The sequence below is a fragment of the Prionailurus viverrinus genome, unplaced genomic scaffold (genome assembly GCF_022837055.1).
Source record: "Prionailurus viverrinus isolate Anna unplaced genomic scaffold, UM_Priviv_1.0 scaffold_35, whole genome shotgun sequence".
Classification (NCBI taxonomy): Eukaryota; Metazoa; Chordata; class Mammalia; order Carnivora; family Felidae; genus Prionailurus; species Prionailurus viverrinus.
Genome location: NW_025927605.1, coordinates 7,675,285 through 7,683,906, shown reverse-complemented (window position 1 = coordinate 7,683,906; position 8,622 = coordinate 7,675,285). Strand labels below are relative to the sequence as shown.

The following is an 8,622-nucleotide window of genomic DNA, read 5'->3' as shown; positions in this document are numbered from 1 at the left end:
AAACTTGTGAACCATTTTTATTTAGATACTCTGGTGATTGCCTTCTTATCTCTAATTTTTTTAAGTTTGTTTATTTATGTATTTAATGTTTATTTGGTTTTTTTTTAATTTTTTTTCAACGTTTTTTTATTTATTTTTGGGACAGAGAGAGACAGAGCATGAACGGGGGAGGGGCAGAGAGAGAGGGAGACACAGAATCGGAAACAGGCTCCAGGCTCCGAGCCATCAGCCCAGAGCCTGACGCGGGGCTCGAACTCCCGGACCGCGAGATCGTGACCTGGCTGAAGTCGGACGCTTAACAGACTGCGCCACCCAGGTGCCCCAATGTTTATTTGTTTTTGAGAGAGAAAGAGAGAGAGACAGAGTGCGAATGGGGGGAGGGGCAGAGAGCGAGGGAGACACAGAATCGGAAGCAGGTTCCAGGCTCTGAGCGGTCAGCACAGAGCCCGACACGGGGCTCAAACTCACAAACTGCGAGATCATGACCTGAGCCAAAGTCAGATGCTTAACTGACTGAGCCACCCAACCACCCCTATTTATTTATTTTGAGAGAGAGAGAGAGAGAGAGAGAGCACAAGCAGGGGAGCATGAGCAAAGAGAGAGAGAATCCCAAGCAGGCTCTGCACTATCCAGGGCTCGAACTCACAAACCAAGAGGTCAGGACCTGAACTGAGACCACGAGTTCTTGATAACTCCAGTATACTGTTATTTAAAAATATTTTACTTCTCTTCCTTGACTTGTCAACTTTAGCCATTATCAACTGGTTGCCTTTTAGGATTGATAAGAATTCGGCTCTCAACCTCCCAATCTCTCCTTCCCTCCTAAATGTGGTCATGATCTACTGTTCTCAAGCCCTTCACTCCTCATCTACGCACCATCAGTCATCACACATCAGCTCACTACAGAGGCCATCTTTTGTCCAGACCACCAAAGATGGGATCTCTTGATTCTCCACATTGGTCCCTACCCCCTCTCCTCTCTTTCTACCTTCCAGCCACTATGAGCTATATTTTTGACGTCAAGTCGTTAACATTTCCCTCTTAGGCTGTAACCATAGACAAGTCTCCTGTCATTTGTCTAAAAGTTGATCCTTGTTTGAAAAAAACCAACGACAACCAAAAAATAGCATCTGACCATGTCAATATCACTCACTGCAGAGCCACGTGGTGGGCTGTGATCCAACATGACTGTGACAACCAGTTCTCATCATTTTGTGGATGAGGAAACCGAGATCAGAGAGGTTCAGGGGCCCAGATGAGCTCACTGGAGAATTTTAACTTCGAAGGAAGACGTTATACCGATGCTCTACAATCTCTTTCAAAAGATAGAAGATGAGGGAATATTTTCTAACTCACTCTATGAGACCAACGCTACCCGAATATGTAAATCAGACAAAGACATGACAAGAAAAGAAAACCACAGATCAATATCTCTCATGAACATATGTGTGAAAATCCTCCAAAAATATTAGCAAATCAAATCCAGCAATGTACAAAGAGAATTATACACAGTGACTAAGCAGGATTTCTCTCAGATATGCAAGGCTGGTTTAGTATTTGAAAATCAATTAGTGTAATCTATCACATCAACAGGCTAAAGAAAAGTGACGTGATCATATCAATAGTTACAGAGAAAACATTTGACAGAATTCAACACCCATTCATGCTAAAAACTCTCCGTAAATTAGGAATAGAGGGGAACTTCCTCCACTGGATAAAGAACATCTACCAAAACGTCTAGCTAACATCATACTTAATGGTGAGAAACTGGAAGCTTTCCCATTAAGATCAGAAATAAAGCAAGGATGGGGCGCCTGGGTGGCTCAGTCAGTTAAGGGTCTGACTCTTGATTTTGGCTCAGGTCAAGACACATGTCATGGCTCATGAGATCATTCCCCGCATCGGGCTCCACCCTGACAGTATGGACCTTGCTTGGGATCCTCTCTCTCCTTCTCTCTCTGCCCCTCCCCTGCTCTCTCTCATACTCTCTCTCTCTCTCAAAATTATTTTTTTTAATTAAAAAAAATTTTTTTAACGTTTATTTATTTTTGAGACAGAGACAGAGCATGAACGGGGGAGGGGCAGAGAGGGAGGGAGACACAGAATCAGAAGCAGGTTCCAGGCTCTGAGCCGTCAGCACAGAGCCCGACGTGGGGCTCGGACTCACGGTCCGTGAGATCATGACCTGAGCTGAAGTCGGACGCTTAACCGACTGAGCCACCCAGGCGCCCCCAAATAAGCATTTTTTAAAAAGAAAAAAGAAAAGAAATAAGGCAAGGATGCTTCTCTCGCCACTGTGTTTCAACATTGCCCTGAAAGTCCTAGCTACTGCAGTCAGACAAGAGAAGGAAAGGAAAGGCATTGAGAAGGAAGAAATTAAATAAAAAAGGAAGAAATCAAACTGTCTTTGTTCACAGATGACATGATCGTCTATACAGAAAATCTGGGGGCGCCTGGGTGGCGCAGTCGGTTAAGCGTCCGACTTCAGCCAGGTCACGATCTCGAGGTCCGTGAGTTCGAGCCCCGCGTCAGGCTCTGGGCTGATGGCTCAGAGCCTGGAGCCTGTTTCCGATTCTGTGTCTCCCTCTCTCTCTCTCTCTGCCCCTCCCCCGTTCATGCTCTGTCTCTCTCTGTCCCAAAAATAAAATAAAACGTTGAAAAAAAAAAAAAAAAGAAAATCTGCAAGAGTTGACAATAAAAAGTCCCGGAGCTAATAAGTAATCGCAGAATACAAGGTTAATATACAAAAGGCAATCACTTTCCTATATACCGGCAATGAATGAAATTAAAAACACATTGTCATCTATATTAGCATCCCCCCAAAGGAAATGCTTAGATATAAATCTAACAACATATGTGTAAGATCTCTGTGAGGAAAGCTACAGAACTCTGATGAAAGATATCAAAGCAGCACTAAATAGATGGAGAGACATTCCATGCTCACGGATTACAGAGCTCAGTTTTGTCAAGATCTCCATTCTTCCCAACTTGATCTACAGATCCAGCGTCACCCTAAATCAAAATACCAGCAAGTTATTTTGTGGCTATCGACAAAATGATTCTAAAATGGAATATGGGAAGCAAAAGCCCCCGAGTAGCCAACTTGGTACTGAAGGAGAAAGACAAAGTCAGACGGCTCATGCTACTTGTCTTCAAGACTTACCATAAAGCCACAGTAATCAAAGCAACTGTGGTATTGGCAAAGGAATAGACAAATAAATGAAGGAAAAGAATAGAGAGCCCAGAAACGGAGCCAAATGAATACAGTCGATTGATCTTTGACAAAGGAGCAAACGCAACACAATGGCGGAAAGAGAGCCTTTTCAACAAACGGTACTGGAACAACGTAGACATCCACCTGCAAAAACCTGCATCCAGACAGAATCTATTAGGTGCTTCGCAAAAATTGACCCAAAGTGGATCAAAGATCTAAATGTAAAGCGCAAAACTGTAAAACTCCTAGAAGATAACACAGGAGAAAATCTAGTTGACCTTGAGTATGGTGATGACTTTTTATTTATTTCTAGCTTTTTCTAAGATTTGAGTAATGTCTCCACCCAGCATAGGGCTCGAACCTACAACCCCAAGATCAGGAGTTGCATGCTCCACCAACTGAGCCAGACAGGCACCCCGCTGATGACTTTTTATTTTTTATTATCCTTTTTTTTTTTTTATAGTGAAAAAATGCGTATGTAGGTTTAGCCAACTGGACTCAGCTTAGTGATCCCAATTTTGTCGGCCACATCCAAGGCATCATAGTCAGGAGCCAGTCGGATATAGGCCTTCTTTTCTCCATCGGGCCTCATCAGAGTGTTGACCTTGGCCACATCAATGTCATAGAGCTTCTTCACAGCCTGTTCCATCTGGTGCTTATTGGCCTTGACATCTGCAATGAACACAAGTGTGTTGCTGTCTTCCATTTTCTTCATGGGTGACTTGGTCGTCATGGGGAACTTGATGATGGCATAGTGGCCAAGCTTGTTTCTCTTGTGGGTGGTCTTTCCAGGATATTTGGGCTGCCTTTGGAGATGCGGTGTCTTGGGCCATCAGACTGTAGGTGACGTGCAGATCTTTTTTCTATGACCGTGGACGCCTTTCAGCACCGCTTCCTTGGCCTTCAAAGCCTTTCCTTTGGCTTCGGGTTTGGGAGGGGCAGGGGCTTCCTTCTTTGCCTTCAGCACCATCTTCATGAAATGATGACTTTTTAGATACAACACCAAAAGCACAACCCAAGAAAGAAAGCATTGATGAGCTGGATTTGATTAAAATTTAAAACTTCCGGGGGACCTGGGTGCCTCAGTCCATGAAGTGTCCCACTTCGGCTCACGTCATGATCTCACGGTTTGTGGGTTTGAGTCCCACGTTGGGCTCTGTGCTGACAGTTCAAAGCCTGGAGCCTGCTTCAGATTCTGTGTCTCTCTCTCTCTCTGCCCCTGCTTGCACTCTGTCTCTCTCTCTCTCTCAAAATAAATAAAAACATTAAAAGAAAAATTTTTAAATAAAAAATAACTAAATAAATTTAAAACTTCTGCTCTGTGAAAGGCGATGTCAGGAGAACAAGGAGACCAGCCACAGACTGGGAGAAAATACTTGCAAAGGACACATGTGACAAAGAACTGTGGCCCAGAATATACCAAGAACTCTTAAAAGTCAACAATAAGAAGGGGCGCCTGGGTGGCTCAGTCGGTGGAGTGTCCGACTTCGGCTCAGGTCATGATCTCGCGGTCCGTGGGTTCAAGCCCCGCGTCGGGCTCTGTGCTGACAGCTCAGAGCCTGGAGCCTGTTTCAGATCCCGTGTCTCCCTCTCTCTCTGCCCCTCCCCTGTTCATGCTCTCTCTCTCTGTCTCAAAAATAAATAAATGTTAAAAAAATTTTTTTTAAAAAGTCAACAATAAGAAAATGAACAACCTGATCCAAAAATGGGCAAAAGACCTGAACAGACACCTCTTCAGAGAAGCTATCCAGATGGCAAGGAAGCATACGAAAAGATGTTCAACAGCCTATGTCATCAGGAAATCGCGAATCAAAACAATAGTGACATACCGCTACCCACCTATTGGAACGGCCCCAACCCAAAGCACTGCCAGCACCAAATGCTGGCGGGGACGTGCAGTGGCGGGGACTCTCAGTCACTGCTGGTGGGATGCACAAACGGTACAGCCACTCTGGAAGATAATTTGGCAGTTTCTTGATACTTACAGAGGAGGCTTCGTGTCATTACACATTCGTCCAAACCCACTGAAGGTGAACTCTAGGGTAGATAACGGACTTTAGGGGACACGATGTAGGATACGATGTAGGGGACTTTAGGGGTCCGTGTAGTTTTATCCACTATTTCCCCCTTAATTTTGCTGCGGACCTAAAACTGCTCTAAAAAAAAACAAAGCTTATTTAATTGACAAGAAGAGAAGAGAGCACTAAGGGAAGAACTTTTGTCCTCGCCGTTTGGGTTACGGAGGGATAGCGCAGATGAAGAATGAGTCCTTGTTGCATTTTGAGCGCGTCGAGTCTGAGATGTTGGCATTTTTAGGTAACCAGAAAATCGGGCATAGGAGAGAGGGGGTGAGAGAGCCGTGGGGGCCACCGTGGCAGTAAGTCACATGAGCCGGGAAGACAGGGAGGGAGGAACAGGCCCAGAAGGGGACCCGGAAGCTCTGGCCTTGGGGCGGTGGCCCAGGTAGCCATGTTCGGGCAATACAGGGGAGACAGTGGCTCAGGCAAGCTGAGGCCCTCAGATGACCGGAGGGTGAGTCTCAGGGGGCCCCCCTGGGTCCCACAAGGAGGGGGCCAACCGGGGTGGGAGTGGGTGGGGGTGGGAGAAGGGAGTGAACGGCTTTCTCCCCGAATCTGGAACTTGCCGGCGAGGGTGAGAAGGCAGAGGCCTGGGAGGGCGGCAGGGCTCAGAGAAGGTGTTTATAGGGTGAGGGAAGTGGGAGCGTGTTTATAGACTAAGGGGACAGACTCTGAGAGAATCCAGAGCACAGGTGGAGGAGTAAGAGACTTTCATGGCTTATTTCGATTTATTGTGGAAAAGGTATTACACCAACTCTTAAAACATTTTTTTGGGAAAACTCCCATAATCACACCCCTCGACTCGCTCAATGATTCCTTTTCTTCTAATGCGAAGAAGTTTTTCCTGGCAGAAGGGAAGGGAATCCAAGGAGGTCCTGTCCCAAGACCTTGGCCTTCCCAGAGCCTAGTGGATGCGGGGGCTGGATGGGGGGAGGAGAAGGCTGGAACGGGGGAGGGAATTGGGGGGACACAGGGGGGCTGCGGGGTGGGGGGGAGCAGGGGACCGGGGGGTGCCAGGCTGGGATTTAATACAGAATCATCAGAAATGACTCCAAACCTTGTGTCCTCCCCGACGTCCTTGTGGCCGCCCTGCTCAACACGCCCAGCCCTGACCCCCGCGCGTGGAGGACGTGGGGAGGGTCGTGGCGCGAGTGGGGGAAGCCGGCCGTAATTGAATCCAGGGGCCTCCAGACAGAGGCCAATGGCTTTTCCCGGCCTAATTAGAGGGATTTTTTTTTTTAAACCCAGGAAACAAATCCATATGGTCTGCGATTCTTTTCTCAGGCTCTTTACCCTCCTGAAGTCGTAAATGTCGTGGGCTTTTTAGCACCGGAGCCTGGGGAAGGGGGAGGGCCCCCAGGCTTAGGTTTCTCAGCGGGGGCCCAGTCCAGGATCTGGGGCCCCCAGGGCCAGGGTCCGCCCCCCCCCCCCCCACCTCAGCTCCCTCTGCTGGTCCTGGCAGGCAGCCTCCGTCCCCCACCCACGCAAGCTTCCCCTTCTCCCCCAGGGCTCTCCCCTGGCCAAAAACGCTCCCCCCCAACGCAGCCCTTCTTTGCCGCTGACCGGTCCATCCGCGTGGCCTCCCCTCGGCCTCCCCCCGCCTCCCCCGCCACCCCTGGGAGGATGCCCAGCGCTCTTTGTCTCCGTGCTGTCCTCCATGTGGGGCCTGCTTCTGCCATCAGAAGGGGAGGTGACCAGAGACCAGAATCATGCCTTTCCCATCAGTCTGGGGGCTTCTTAGCGGTTGCTCTACACGGCTGGAAAATCTTCTCTAAAGGACAGAAGACGCTGAGGTTGGGTCTAAGGCAGGAGGGAGCGTGCAGAGCTTTGCTGTGCTGTTTGCACTGGGATGGCTCAGAGTGTGGGACAGACTGGAACCTCGGGCCCAGACCCCTGGGCAGCCTTCCCCGGGCATCTGGGTCCTCTCCACAGAACCAGGGCAGCAAGCGAATGGGGAGAGGTTGAGGTTTGCTGTGAAACCAAGAGACAGGCTCCCCCGGTCGGTGGTGAGTGACCTCGCTCGGGGCCTTCTAAGCTAGGAGGTCAGTTGAGCCCTGGGGTGCATGCTGGCGAGGGCAGGCGCATGCAGAAGGAGCCGGCTTCTGCCCCCAGAATCCTCCAGAACGCGTTGAGCTTCGGGGATCTGTGGGTAGAAACATCTTGCCCTGGAGATCCCTGCCCCAAGGGGATTGTGACAAGAGTCACGAGGTCTCGAAACGGGTTCCCACCTCTGCTGTATCTCCATGGTGTGACCTTGCGACAGTCGCTCGACCTCCTGGAGCCTCAGTTTCCTCATCTGTACAGTGGGGCGGTTGTGCTAATGGTTGTCCATCAGGCACACGCTAGGTGTGGGGGACTAATCAGTAAGAGCCAGACCCTTGTTCCTGAGCTTACGGTTCGCGTGAAAGGCAGAAGGGACTTTACCAGAAGTCTAAGAGGGGTTGTGTGGGGGGTTAGATGGAGGACAGCAGCCCAGAAAGCAGACAGGTGTCTGATGCATTAGTCTCCGGTCCCGTGTCAGCTGCGGCCAAACTCAGCCATCGTCCCCCTGACTTTCCTTCCCCCACCCCCCACCCCCCACCCACAGCCTTCCTTCCAGCTCCCGTCCGGAGGGCCAGGCTATGTCTGTCTTGCAGGCTGGTGTCTGTGGGTGGCTTCTCCTTCTCCACATCGTCAGCCAAGAACGGGGGAAGGCGAGAGCTGCCGGCCTGGCTGGAGCCAGAGGGACGACGGTGAATGGCTTTTGCCAAACCGTGTCAAGCTGGATTAAATCACAGGGCTGGCCTGCGTTAATCCGTTCCTCTCCCCTCCCCCCCCCCACCCCAAGTGCCATTCGGATTTTCCCTGGAGTGGCAGTGTCCTCGCTGGGTGGTGTGAAGTCTCCATGTGGAAGTGGGTACGAGCAGACCGGAGGGAGATGGGCTGGGCTCCTTCCAGGGAAAAGGGAGGCGATCAGCCTCCCACGGGCTTTTGAGAACCTAGTGGTCGCCCAGGTGCTGGAGAAAGGGGAACATGGTAAGGATGGGAAAGGGTTGCAGAGAGGAATCAGCTTATAATCTCATAGAAGAGTTCTTCAAAGCTATCAAGATAAAAATCTAATAAAAGATGTGAAGTGAGGACCCCCCCCCCCCCCCCCCCCGCCAAGCGGAGTAGAGCCCTTTCTATGCCACGTGAGAGGCCGATCTGGGAGGGCTTCCTGGAGGAGCTGGAAAAGGGACGAGGCTACAGACGGGGCCCCACAGGCTGCAGGTGCAGCCGGAAAGACCTCAAATGGGGAGTCTGGCCTGTCCTCAGGAAACGCAAGCCACATCGTCTGGCTGCAGGGGGAGA

At 49.9% G+C, this 8,622-nt stretch overlaps 1 pseudogene; it reads right to left on the bottom strand.

Moving 5' to 3' along the window:
- Nucleotides 1-3,698: 3,698 nt before the first annotated feature.
- On the bottom strand, nt 3,699-4,190 carry LOC125158701 (60S ribosomal protein L23a-like; annotated as a pseudogene).
- Nucleotides 4,191-8,622: the final 4,432 nt, after the last annotated feature.